This window comes from Felis catus, chromosome C2 (genome assembly GCF_018350175.1).
Source record: "Felis catus isolate Fca126 chromosome C2, F.catus_Fca126_mat1.0, whole genome shotgun sequence".
NCBI classification, from domain to species: Eukaryota; Metazoa; Chordata; class Mammalia; order Carnivora; family Felidae; genus Felis; species Felis catus.
In genome coordinates, this window is record NC_058376.1 from 111,387,540 (window position 1) to 111,400,612 (window position 13,073).

Genomic DNA, 13,073 nt, shown 5'->3' on the forward strand with positions numbered 1-13,073 from the left:
GTTTTTATTTGATATTTTTATTGAAGTATAATTAATATACAGTGTTATGTTAATTTCAGGTATACAATAGAGTGATTTAACAATACAATACTCAGTACTCATCACAACAAGTACCTGTTTTGTTTGTTTTTTTTAATGTTGAATGTTGAGAGTTCTTTAAGTATTCTGGATACAAGGTCTTTGTGAGATAAGTAACTGACTCACAAATAATTTCTTCCAGTCTGTAATTTGTCTTTTCATCCTTATAACAGGGTCTTTTGAAGAGAACAAGGTTTTTTAATATTGAAGAGACCTTGTGTATGTTTTTCCTTTTATAGATCCTGCTTTTGGTGTCAAGTCTGAGAATTCTTTGCCAGTCCCAGATTTTGTAGTTCTTCCTCCTACGCTCTTTTCTAGAAGTTTTATAGTTCTAGATCCATTTTGAATCCAATTGTGTAAAAAGTGTGAAGCATAGGTCAAGGTTTTTACTTATTTTTTCTCCCAATGGATGTTATGAGAAATCATTGTTATCAAATCATTCACTGCAAAGGCTGTCTCTGTTCCACTGAATTGCTTCTGCTCCTTTGTCAAGAACTAATTGAGTATATTTGTGTGTATCTCATTCTGCTTCTCAATTAACCTATGTGTCTGAGTCTCTACCACCATACCGCCATCTTGATTACTGTGTAAATGCCTATTTAACATCTCATTATTGTTTCTTTGGCAAGGATTCAGGAGGTAAACACATAGGCTTGATCCATTATTTTTTACTAAAAAATACTTTCTCAATGTCTTTGTTATTTTTTCACTAGCTGTGGTAAAATTTGTTGATTTCATGCAGTTAAAAATAGTATAATGGAAAAATGGTTTGTTAATATTTTAGTTACCAAAACAGTATAGGATCTATATATATTTGAAAAAGAATACATAAATATGTGACAAATGCTAAGAGGCTATAAGAATAAAATAATGCCAAATCAGAGAAGAAACAATATATTTCCCTAGAAGTGAGGTGGGGGGTAAGAGAAAGATTAAGAAAACTTAACCAGAAAAAGTGACACATGAACTGGGTTCTCCTAGATGTAAAGAGGGTGTGAATAAGGGAATGAGTAGTTGTTTCACAAGATTATTTTCAAACCGTAGCCTCAAAGAACTTCTGCCTCTAGTCAAGATAGAAGGAATTGGGTTTACCCTCATGCCTGAAACAACTAAAAAAAAAAAAAAATGGATGAAACAATGGCACAAAAGACATTGCACATCAGACAACAAAGGACAGTGATCCTTCCAAGTTGGGAACAAACAAGGTGAGTCCTACAACTGCCCCAGTTTCATGCCTGGGGCTTAGGCAAATGGGAGAGAAAATCCAGGCAAAGCCCAATATCCCTCTAAATGGAGGAGACAGAACATTGAGTGCAGAACAGCCAAGGCAGCTAGAGTTTACAAGGCAGACTATCAGATATTTGGGTAGTGAGAGTTGCAGGGAATGAAAATTTTGGAAACCAGCAGAAGGTTTCCCTGAAGGGTTCAAAAGATAGTGATCAGCACATAAATGGGATCTCAGGGAAAGAACCACAAGAAAGAGACCATACAAGACCAGGAATAGCACCTCTCTCTACCCAACAGCCAAAGTAGAAGCACCTCATAATTTAGGGGCATTGGCTAGAGTTCAAAAAATGTCCTCCATCATCGTTAGGAAAATATTAGTCTTAGTTCTCATCCCATCTAACAAAGCTCACAAGCAATGCCCAAAAGGACCAAACTCTCCAAATCACCACATGAAGAGTAAGCGGAAAATACTCAGACATAGAAAGGTTAAATTCACGAGGTCCAGCGACCAATAAAAAAAAAAAAAAAAAAAAAGGCATGCAAAGAAGCATGAAAATAAACAACTTGTGAAGAGAAAAATCAATCAACTGATCCAGAAATGAAGTGGAGTGGTATAATGTTACTGTCTTGGTATTCCCCGAAGGCATTAGGAAGTGAGGTACTTTTCATTGGGATGATTAAACATGGAAAAGGTGAAAAAAATGTAAAGTGGAAAGATAGAATTCAGTGGAAGTGAAAGGTGAAAGCTGTTAAGTAGTCCCAAATATTTGGTGGGATGCTAGTCTTCCTACCTTTCAATGAGAAGGGATTGGAAGCAAATTTATTAAAATCTTAAAGCATATTGCAGCCCCAGGAAGCTCAGAGATTTAAGGACGCTGGCAGCCGACTTTTGGGTTATCTTCGCAAAAGTAATTTAATTTTAGAATGTGGAATATTTGGGGCGCCTGGGTGGCTCAGTCAGTTAAGTGTCCGACTTCAGCTCAGGTCATGATCTCGGAGTTTGTGGGTTCGAGCCCAGCGTCAGACTCTGTGCTGACACCTCAGAGCCTGGAGCCTGCTTCGGATTCTGTCTGCCTCTCTCTCTCTCTCTCTCTCACCCCTCCTCCACTCACACTCTGTGTCTCTCTCTGTCAAAAATAAATAAACATTATTTATTTACTTTTTTTTAAAGAACGTGGAATACAGAGAAACAGCACTGGACCTTTGTACCAAGGACTCCTGCAGTGGTGTAGGATTTACTGGAGGACCCAGAGACTCCATCTGGACCCTAATCAATACCGGACACAATTACATGGTACTAACAGGTGTTAACTAACCTCTTCCTTTTCCTGTTTGCCTTCATTTAAGGCATAAAGAGGTAAAATAAGCAATTTTATCAAATCTACTCCCTGCCAATTACAAGAAAGGCATAAATAGACAAAAATCTATTGCTTTGAAACTCTCCATTGCTTGGAAATGGTGGTATTGAAACTGAAAAATGTAGCTGCTAAGCTTGCTGGGCTTCCATGGGTTTGGACCTTGGCTGTCTCGCTGTCCTTCCCTGCTCTTGCAGGATCCAGGCACCAACCTAGGTAGTCATTGCTGCCTTTGCAGACGTCTACAAAGGTCTCTACAGACCTCTCTGCAGCATAGAGTGCCTCACAACCTCCTCCCCGCAGGGCCCATAGGACTAAGAATAAAACTCAACAGCCATCCCAGAGGACACTTAGAACCTGCACAGGAAAAGCAACTGAAATGTAGAACAAAACACAACAAACCACAGTAAAATCTGACCGACTCATTTATTATCTAACCAATCCTTAGTTAAACAATGTTCTTTCACTTTAAATGTTAATTCAGATTTGGGGGAAAAAAACACAGTCTCTAGCATTTCTTTTTGGAAGTTTGAGTTCTGCCCGTGATAATAATAAAAATTACTGTTATTTTAAAGGGCTTATTTAATTAGCAAAACTGAAGGTTGGATTCAATTGAAATACAGCTAAAAAATATCATTTCGGGTGAGAACAACAACGTTCCTCTCCTTTCCGAAATAGTAGCAGGTAGAATTGTAAGATCTTGACCAGGCCAGATTAAGGGGTGAGTCAGCTGGGCCTCTGCCCAGGGCACCAACCTATAAGGGCACAGAACAAACGTTGTCCTCTGTTGGGGAAGGCGTATTTATAGAACTCCACTCTGTGTGAATGTAATATGATGATAAAAGGACTATTTTGTAAAGCTACTTGGGATGGGACAGGTGAGATCCCAAAAGGTGTTGCTGAGAAGCTAGGCAAAAACTAAAAACAAAACTTTTATTTTGCCCCGCTTGTGTACCATTTGGAGACTTAGGAGAATTACACGTGCCAACGACTGGACGCTGACTCTGTTCAGTTTTCTTTTTTACAAGGAACCCAGCCTCAACCTTTAGTTCTGTTGAACAAATATTTGAAGAAAATCAGTGTCAGAGGGTGTCTAATATTTATATGCTGATGTGCGATATTATTAAGTTACCACACATCCCGCCCTGAGATTCAGCAATGCAAACCGTGTCTATCCGGCCATGTGTGACTGAAAGAGAGAAATAAGTAAGATGACATTTACATGACTAGCTCACCAGATATGAAAAGGAATGAATAATACCAAATTGCATTTTAGCAGAAGTAACACAGTGCACGTGTTCAATAGTTACCCGTCAATAGGCTTATTCCACCTGTCCTAACATACTGTCTAATCTGACTGATGAGAACTATTAAAGTGTTACCCTACGCATTTTAGCACATCGCCTGCTATTCCTGGTTGATTTGTAAGCCGAGAAAATCTCTGAGGCAGAAAGTCAGTGAAGAAGTTGGGAAAACCAGAGGCCTGTCTTCTGCAGAAATCGGACGAAAAGTAAGTTGCAAAATTAATGGAACGTCTTGGCGTCCAATAAAGAGTATGTTATGCTGCAACAGAGTAGGACCTATGCGTGTACCTGTTCATTCACTTAACATACAGAATCAAGCACTGACGTTTACAATCCCGTTCATTGTTCTGGGCACTGGGGAAACAGCAAAGAAGAAAACAGTCCTGTTATTATGGTGATTTCATTCTGGAGAGCAGAAAAGGTAATCTAGTAACTATATACAGTATGTCAACTAACAATGAGTGCAATGGAGAAAGATAAAGTAGAGTGATGGGAAGGACCGTGTTGGAGGAGGGGGCTGGTTGATTTGCTGTTTTATTTTTCATAGAGTGATCTAGGAAGGCATCACTGATAAGATAACATTTAAGCAGCGAAGTGTAAGAAGTGAGAGTGAGCCACGGGTTCGTCAAGGAGAATGTTTTTGTTTTTGTTTTTTCTTTTTTTTGTAAAAGGAGCAGCAAGTGAAAGAACTCGGGGCGTTAGTGCATTTAGTCAACAGGAAGGAGGCCAGGGAGTGCAGACATGAGAGGACAAAGGGGAGAGCGGTGGGGGAAGAGGTTGGAAAGCTAGCAGACAACCCAAGTAATGGAAGTCTTATTGCTTATTGCTGGGACTTTGGATTTGAAATAGGAGGATTTGAAATAGGAGGCCACAGAAGCGTTTTGGCAGTTAAGTGACATGATCTGGCAAATGTTTTTTAAGGGCTTTATAAGGGCTTGCTTTGCTGCCCTATGGTAAGCCTGCATTGTAGAAGGGAGGTAGGAAAGAGGCACAGAGGTCACGTAGGAGGCATTTCAATCAAACAATGGAGGAAAGACGAGAACTTGGGTGAGAATGGTAAGACGCCGCCATGCCCCGGATGTGTGGTGAAGGAAACCCCCATAGCTCATACCTCGTGATAACTTAAATATGGGGTTGGACAGGAAGTGAAGTGTAAAGAAAGAAAAGACTCCTGGCAGCGGGGAGGATATCTTACCCTTAGAGAAGAGGCTTCCAAATGTGATAGTTACCTATTTATTCAAAGCCTTCCTAATAAAAAGTATCTATTTCTGGGGCAAGTTCTCCTTCAAAGAGACCCATGAAATTATTATTTAGTGAGATATGGGGGGGGGGGATGAATTTGAAATGAATTTACAACTAAATTTTTAACAACTATTTATTTACAACTAAATTTATAGCAGCAGTTCAATGTCTACAAACCTTAAGACTGCTTTAGGGAGCATTATCTGCATGATTTCAGTAATATGCAATCATAAGGAAAGCATTTCACTAAAGGGATATAAAGATGATATACATATAGGAAAGAAAATCAATTTTTTACAGATTCAGTTAAAATTTTTTTCAAAGCGGTAAAAGTAAGAAGGCACCATAAATTCAAAAGTATTAGGAAATAAAATCTGTATTTTGACTGGTTGAGTGTTCAAATATGTTTTAAAGATTTTATTTAAGCCTTTATATATAGTAAGTAGTGGCGGTAAATATTTTTTTTAAATGATACAGGCTGTGGAACCAGTCAAAAATTTTTATATCTTCCAAGGTAAGTGAGAGATTCTGTGGGGTTTTTGTTTTTGTTTTTTGCTTATTAAAAAAATTTAGAAATAACTTGCAAACAATTCCAGTGATGATGGAGGAAACTAAAGTTACAAGGAAAATTATAAATGAGGTCTATTTTGAAGCCAACAAGAACATGAGCTGGGCCAGGTTAACAGAGAAAAAGATTATAGGCAGTTCAAGGCTGAGGTGACAATTCGTTCTTTTGCCAGGAAAAAGATGTTAGTAGAGATTACCAATATTAACCTTAACTAAAACAAGTCAGGAGACAGAGCAGAAAGTTCCACATGTTTGCAAAGGGTATTTGTTTCCTCTTGGCCATATGAAATTAATTTGGGGAAGCAAAATGAATGGCAAAAGGTAGGTGATGGCCCAGGGGAGAAAGTTCAAGACTAAATGTAGATGGTAGATGGGGTGAATGCTAAAATCCCAACAGGAAGAGAGGCAGGTGTCTCAACCATTTCTTCTACCCAATTGTTGTTAGAACTTGAAATTCAGAAGAATTCGCCAGGGGCAGATTTAATAGATGTTAATATGTTTCTGTGATTTTTTAGCCCAGGGAGTATAAGCAAAACAAGTAATAAATTAATCTAAATGATGTTCAGCCATCAATGACCATTATGTGTTATGCATTGTTTTTAAGCAAATGCATTATATTTTATTTTTCTGTCAAGTTAGCAGAGACTCAAAGAAAATGCAAGTATTTTTATGCATTTACAAGGAATAAAGCCCAATCTGATGTTCGAGCACCATGCTATTTCCTCTAGCGGCAGGTAGTGCTTTTTGCTACAACAGGCAAACTTTCTTTTTTTTTTTTTTAATTTTTTTTAATGTTTATTTATGTATTGACAGAATGAGACAGAGCATGAGCAGGGAGGGGCAGAGAGAGAGGGAGACACAGAATCTGAAGCAGGCTCCAGGCCCTGAGCTGTCAACACAGACCAATGCAGGGCTCAAACTCACAGACTGTGAGATCTTGACCTGAGCTGAAGTCGGATGCTCAAGGGATTGAGCCACCCAGTGCCCCCAGGCAACCTTTGAATACTAGGATTCAATGACTATCCATAGGATCAAAAACTTTTAAAAAGGAATCAAATAAAAGCTTGGCTGCATTTCTGGCTTCACTCTCCTCCATTCTCCCACCATCCTCTTTCCCTCTCCATAGTTTTAGTTGATCCAATTTAAAAAATACTATTTGTAGTAATGAAATATAACCAACAGAATAAGAGTAAAATGATGGATCAGAGTAATGACAGACTCAAGATGTGTAAAATGATTATATGACAATCTAGGATAAAGAAAATACATAGTTAAGTACAAAAGTAGGCACAGAGCTTCCTAGTAAACACAGTTAAAAGGCAAGTGAACTATAGTACATGTCTAATTAATTACCTAATGAAAAGATTAATGCAAGATCACTAAGGTTCTATTCTCTAAGAAGAATTTGGAAAATGAAGAAAATTTTCATGTTATGACAATAAATAATCGAATAAGTATGCGATAATGATACACCCCCCCCAAAAAATAATGCTTTCCTTGGGATGCTATTTATTTAAAAAAAAAAATAGGAACATAGGTTCCTAGATAAGCTTACCAGGAGATGCTTTCCTTCTCAATATGTCACTTGTCAACAGAAGGAAACTGTCAGGTGCTAAATTGCTAACCCTGTGTAGAATGCCTTCTGAGAATCGCTGGAACGTGTTCTAAAATTTAAGGCTTAGGTTTTAAAAGTAATATTCCATTCAGTGAGCCTCGCATTCTAGGTTCTTATACTTCAAGTATATTTGATTTGGGCATAGAAGTAACAGACTTATAGATTTTTTTTTCTACATGCACATCTTAAAGCTCCTTACCTACAAAGTTTCCTCGATCTGTTTTTCTCCCTAAGTAAATAAGCAACTACAACTAAATTCTAGTCATCAGTAGTTGTAAACACATTGAGTCAAATTTGGCAAAAATTAGAAAGTCTGCCAAAAAGAAAAATAAATGCACTTATACATAGCTCTGTCATATAATTTCAGTTGAGTCGAGGTAGGACAAAGACCTAGCATCCGTCAACGTCAAGAGGTCACAACTGAGACCTGAATTTTATGTCCTGACTAGGAGTGGAAGAAATCACATCATGCCTCTTACTCAAAACCTCAACATATGTGGGACTGTTGGCGGCACAAACTGGGGCAGTTTTAATCAGATTTGTATCATTCCTTGAAGTCATTTGTTACCTATTGACACTGTGTCCTACAGTAACTACAGCCTGCAAAGAGATTCCCAGCGAAAGTAAAACCCACACATTTGAGGCTTTCTGCCAGTTCCTTTGAATGCAAAAGTTGAATTTTGCATTGTTCCACAGGGAAAGAAAGGTTAGTTACAGTTAGCAGCTTTTTCCTGCAATGATTACTGCAGTGAATAATTTAGTTCTCACAGTACAACACTGTGCTCTTCAAGTAAAAGCAGACTCTGGCCAGTCTTTGTGAATACCTGGGTCCTCCAACAGGACAGGAACATACTTCTTCCATGTTGTTTAATTTCACCTCAGTGAAATACCTTATTATAGAAATTATACATCTATTCACGGTTCTTTGATAAAAATGCTACCCAAACACACTGTGACGAAGACAATTCTGATGAAGAGGCAAAAAATAATTTTGCTTACAGAAAAATGAAGTTTCAATTGACCACTGGCTTATGTTTCAGCATTATATTTTATTTTTTTAAATTTTTTTTCAACGTTCTTTATTTATTTTTGGGACAGAGAGAAACAGAGCATGAATGGGGGAGGGGCAGAGAGAGAGGGAGACACAGAATCGGCAACAGGCTCCAGGCTCTGAGCCATCAGCCCAGAGCCTGACGCGGGGCTCGAACTCACGGACCGTGAGATCGTGACCTGGCCGAAGTTGGACGCTTAACCACTGCGCCACCCAGGCGCCCCTCAGCATTATATTTTAAATGGTCATGGTCTTGAAACACCATTTGTTAACCGGCCACCAGAGGGGGGGGAAAAAAAAAGGTGTGATTCAACTGGGCTATTTAAAACTCAGAAGGTTTATTAGGACTAATAAATCCGTTTTCTAAACTGATGCATATAAGCTAATTAAGAAGTATGTGTAAAAATGGCATCTTTCACAGGAGTGGGTACTGTTATTATTTTTTCTTAAAATCTTTATAATATTGCAAGATAAAATGAGAATATAGAAGCAAGGGACTATTTATTCCCCATCGTACATAGAATAGGTAACCCAAGAGGGAGAAAGTACATACTTGAAGCTCTGTTTTAGGCTCTGCTTTTGGGGAATCCAATCTAGACATTCATAATTTTAGCTTAAATAGCCCTCTGTTTTCTTCTAATAATGTTTCATAAAGGCAGTTCAACCCTGTGTCTGAAAACATAACATGGTTCTTGGCTTGTTTATGAACAAGGTTAAGGTTAGGTAAATGCTATCTTATTTTGTAACCATATTCATCCATCTTTTCCTTTAAGCCTTCATTATACTGCAAATTAGAAACTCACATGGGCATTAAGTCCTTTTGGGGGAACAAGTTGATAAATAGGTAACATTAAAAATACCAATTTACCAACAATAAATCTCTCTTGGCGCCTTTATTTAACTGGAATTTCAATCATTCTCTGTAGACAGATAATTGGTCACTTAAAACATTCATTTACTTTATCATTTTATTAAAAAATGATAGAAGTATCTAGAATATATTTTAAGAGTTTTTTACTGAAGTACATTGACACAAGAGAAAATTTCAAGCACAAAAAAGACTTTAGACTCCTCCCCATTGTTATCATTTGTAGTGTGCATAACTTTATGCCCAGCAATTCCATTTTAGAGGATTTTATGGAAGTTATTTCCAAAGTGTATGTAAATACATGTATAAATACTGCAGCATTGTTTATATGGTGGAAAGATTTCCAAGATATATTTTCTAGGAAAGAATCAGTACACGGAACATTGCCACAGAAACTGTGAACCAAATTATATAAAATAAGAATCCACACTATGTAATTAAATACTTGCACACCCATATCACACATAAACACACATGTGTTTCTCAATGGAAAGATTTAGGTGAAATTCACGTTGATTTGTTAAAATTAGTTATTTTTGATTAGCAGAATGGGATTTGGAGTCTAGTAAAAGGAAATTTTTTTATTTATTTTACACGCTTATATTGTTTGAATGCTTCTTTACTAAAAGAGAATATTCATGTAGTATTGTTTCTTTTAAAAAAACATATAGCTATGGAAAAAAATGATAATTACCTTAAAAGCAAAAGAAATCATATTTTATTGTCCATCTCAAAAATTGCTACTCCTGAAAGCCTTTCTCTCCTTCCTCTGCCTTCCTCTGTATTTGAATATATATTATTCTTACAGTACTTATTTAATTCAATAATATTTATTAAAGTTCCCCTGAGATTCAGTTGTGAAAAATGTATTATCTCTATCCTCAAGGAATCCACAACTCAGAAGAGCAAAGACGTGCATTAACAATAAGGCAATGACCAGATGGCTAATATACGGCAAGTATGAACAACATATACTTGTGGGAAGCAGAATTCCAAGAAAGTCCCCAAGTCTTGCAGCTGGTTTGTACTGACTTTGGCCTTTGGAAAGCACGGGCAGGAGATGGGAGACTGAGAGAAAAGGTGCAGGGATTTCTTCCCCATTTCCTCTCTGCTTAGTCACCCTGCTATTGGGCACATGCTATGTGCTAGACATATCCTAAGCATATTACATTTGTTACCCAATCTGAGGTAAGCAAAGAAAACCCTGCCTTTAAAGTAGAAGCCATTATTATCTCCACTTTAAAAACATGATATAGACAAATTACTATGGGTCACAAGGGGAAAAATAGTGACGCCAGACTTCTAATGGAGGTAAACTGACTCTGGAGCCCCAACCCTAATCACTATCGTATACCATAACTGTCTTGGATAACCTGAACCTATCACTTCAGGGAGGAAACATAACAACTTTTACTCTTGAGTATATGCATTAGGGTTTCTTAAGATAATAGATTGCCCCCACATTAATAACTGATTTTTTCCCATACTTGATGATTTTTTACCCTTGTCACAGAAAGAAAGAGATGACCTTTATTAGGTATATTTTATAATTTTACCTACTGTTGCAATACAACATGAAATGGGTTCACGGCTCTATTTGCCTCTATTTCCATCTTATACCTTCTGCAAGGGGATATGTTTGTATCCTAACATCTAACATGGTACTGAAAAGTAGTCTGTAGTCTGTGGTGAGTTGTGTGACTAAAATTCCCCACGATCTAGAACTGTCTTACAGATTCATCAAACATGTGCTGCCTTCTCTAATATATTGCCATTGTGACTTAGAAGTTTCTAATTTAAAATAAAAATAAAACAGAATGGTAATGTGGAACTTGGTCCTACCTTCAAGTTTTCTATCTTTAAGATTTATAGATAACTTACAGCAAGATTACACATGGTATTTTCCCTTTAATTGATGTTATTTTATAATTTGTGTTATCATTGATGTTAATTTTTAAAATAGTGCTTTAATAATTCAAATTTGGATATATCTTTGAAAATGTATCCAAATGTTGTGGTTTGGATGTGTTTCAAAAGCCCATTAAGTTATCCACAAGTGCCAAAAGTTTGAATTACCTTGCTATGAGCCAATGGAAGTTTTTTTTAAAAGCCTTTTCTATAAGTAAGCTGTAGTTTTCACAGTAGTCCAGAGGCTACTTCTCATGATATTAAAACTAACAATTATTTATTTAATTTAGGAACCCACTCTGTACCATCTATCATGCAGATGATGACTATCATGTCAGAAAATCTCTAGTCTACTGGAAGTTAGACAACTGGACATATTATGTGAGTAGAGTTGAGATGATATAAACAGACAGACAGAGTAAGCAAGCTCTGGGAACCTATAGGATGAAGATCTAACGAAGAAAAAATGATACCTGTGCTGAGCCTTGAAGGAAAAAGAAAGAAGTTTGTGTTTTAGGCATGTAACCATCAATGCAGAGCCAGAATTGAGGGAGAGCATGTGATCCTTTTGTGTAGGAATTCCTTATGACTAGACTATGGATCATAAGGTGAGATGTGGCAAGTGAAGTGGATAGACAGGCTTGAGTTAGAATGGGAAAAACCTTGTATTAGGCAGTTGGCTGGCTGTCCTGGAAGCACCTGGGAAACTTTAGTCAATATTACACAGAATAACATAATTATATATGTTATGTTATATAATTATAACATAGAACTCTTTTATAACAGAATTCTTATACTGACAACTTGCACATCACTTCATGATTGAAACTAGAAATAGAAGAAAACTTCCTCAACCTTATAAAGGGAACCTTAGAAAAACATCATGAGTAATGGTGAAAGATGCAAAACTTCCCCCCTAAGATCAGAAACAGAACAGGGAATGTTCACTGTCACCATTTTTATTCAACACAGCACCGGAGGTTCTGGCCAGGGCGATTAGGTAAGAAGAAAAAATAAAAGATATCCATACTAGAAAGAAAGAAGTAAAACTTCTTTTCTAATTGTAGAAAACATGAACCCCTATAAAGAATATATTAAGCATCATCAACAACAACAAGCTGTTAGAACTAATTAATGAGTTCAGCAAGGTTGCAGGATATAAGATCAATATACAAAAATCGATTATATTTTATTATTAGCAATGACTAATCCAAAAGTGAAATTAAGGAAACAATTTCATTTATAATAGCACCAAAAATATTAAAATGCTTAGGAATATATTTAACAAAGTAATATGTTTAATGAATGCCATATGTGTATATGCTAAAAAGTATGAAACATTATTAAAAGAAATAAAAGAAGTCCTATATAAATAGAAAGCTCTCTCATGTTTTTAGACTGATAGACTCAATATTGTTAACATGACAATAATATACAAACTGATCAAACAATTCAATGTAACTCCTATCAAAATCTCAGCTGCAATTTTTACAACTGATAAACTCTTCCTAAATGTCATAAGAAAGTGCAAAGCACTCAGAATAACCATCCCAGAATAACAATCTGGAAAAACAACAACAACAAACACTCACAGGGACTCACACTTCCCAATTTCTAAAGCTTTCTACAAAGTTACAGTAATCAAGACAGTAGTACTTGCATAATGACAGACACCGAGATCAATGGAATAGAATTAGAGCCAGAAATAAACCCAGCATTTATGGGGATTTGATTTTTTATAAGGGTGCCAGAACAATTAAAAGGGAAAAACATAGTTTTTAATAGATACTGTGGGGACCACTGGATATCTATATGCAGAAGAATAAAACTGTACTCCTCACATTAACTACAAAACTTA

The 13,073-nt window shown here is 36.7% G+C and overlaps 2 long non-coding RNA genes across 5 annotated transcripts in view; one reads left to right on the forward strand and one right to left on the reverse strand.

The window, feature by feature from the left end:
* The window catches only part of LOC123380086, a 241,189-nt gene that overhangs the window by 40,909 nt on the left and 187,207 nt on the right, over positions 1–13,073 (reverse strand). The gene's annotated exons all lie outside the window — the stretch shown is intronic.
* Positions 908–4,382, forward strand: LOC123380089. The gene is made up of 3 exons (XR_006585393.1): positions 908–1,283; positions 2,477–2,599; positions 4,057–4,382. It is a non-coding gene; the product is annotated as an uncharacterized LOC123380089 (long non-coding RNA).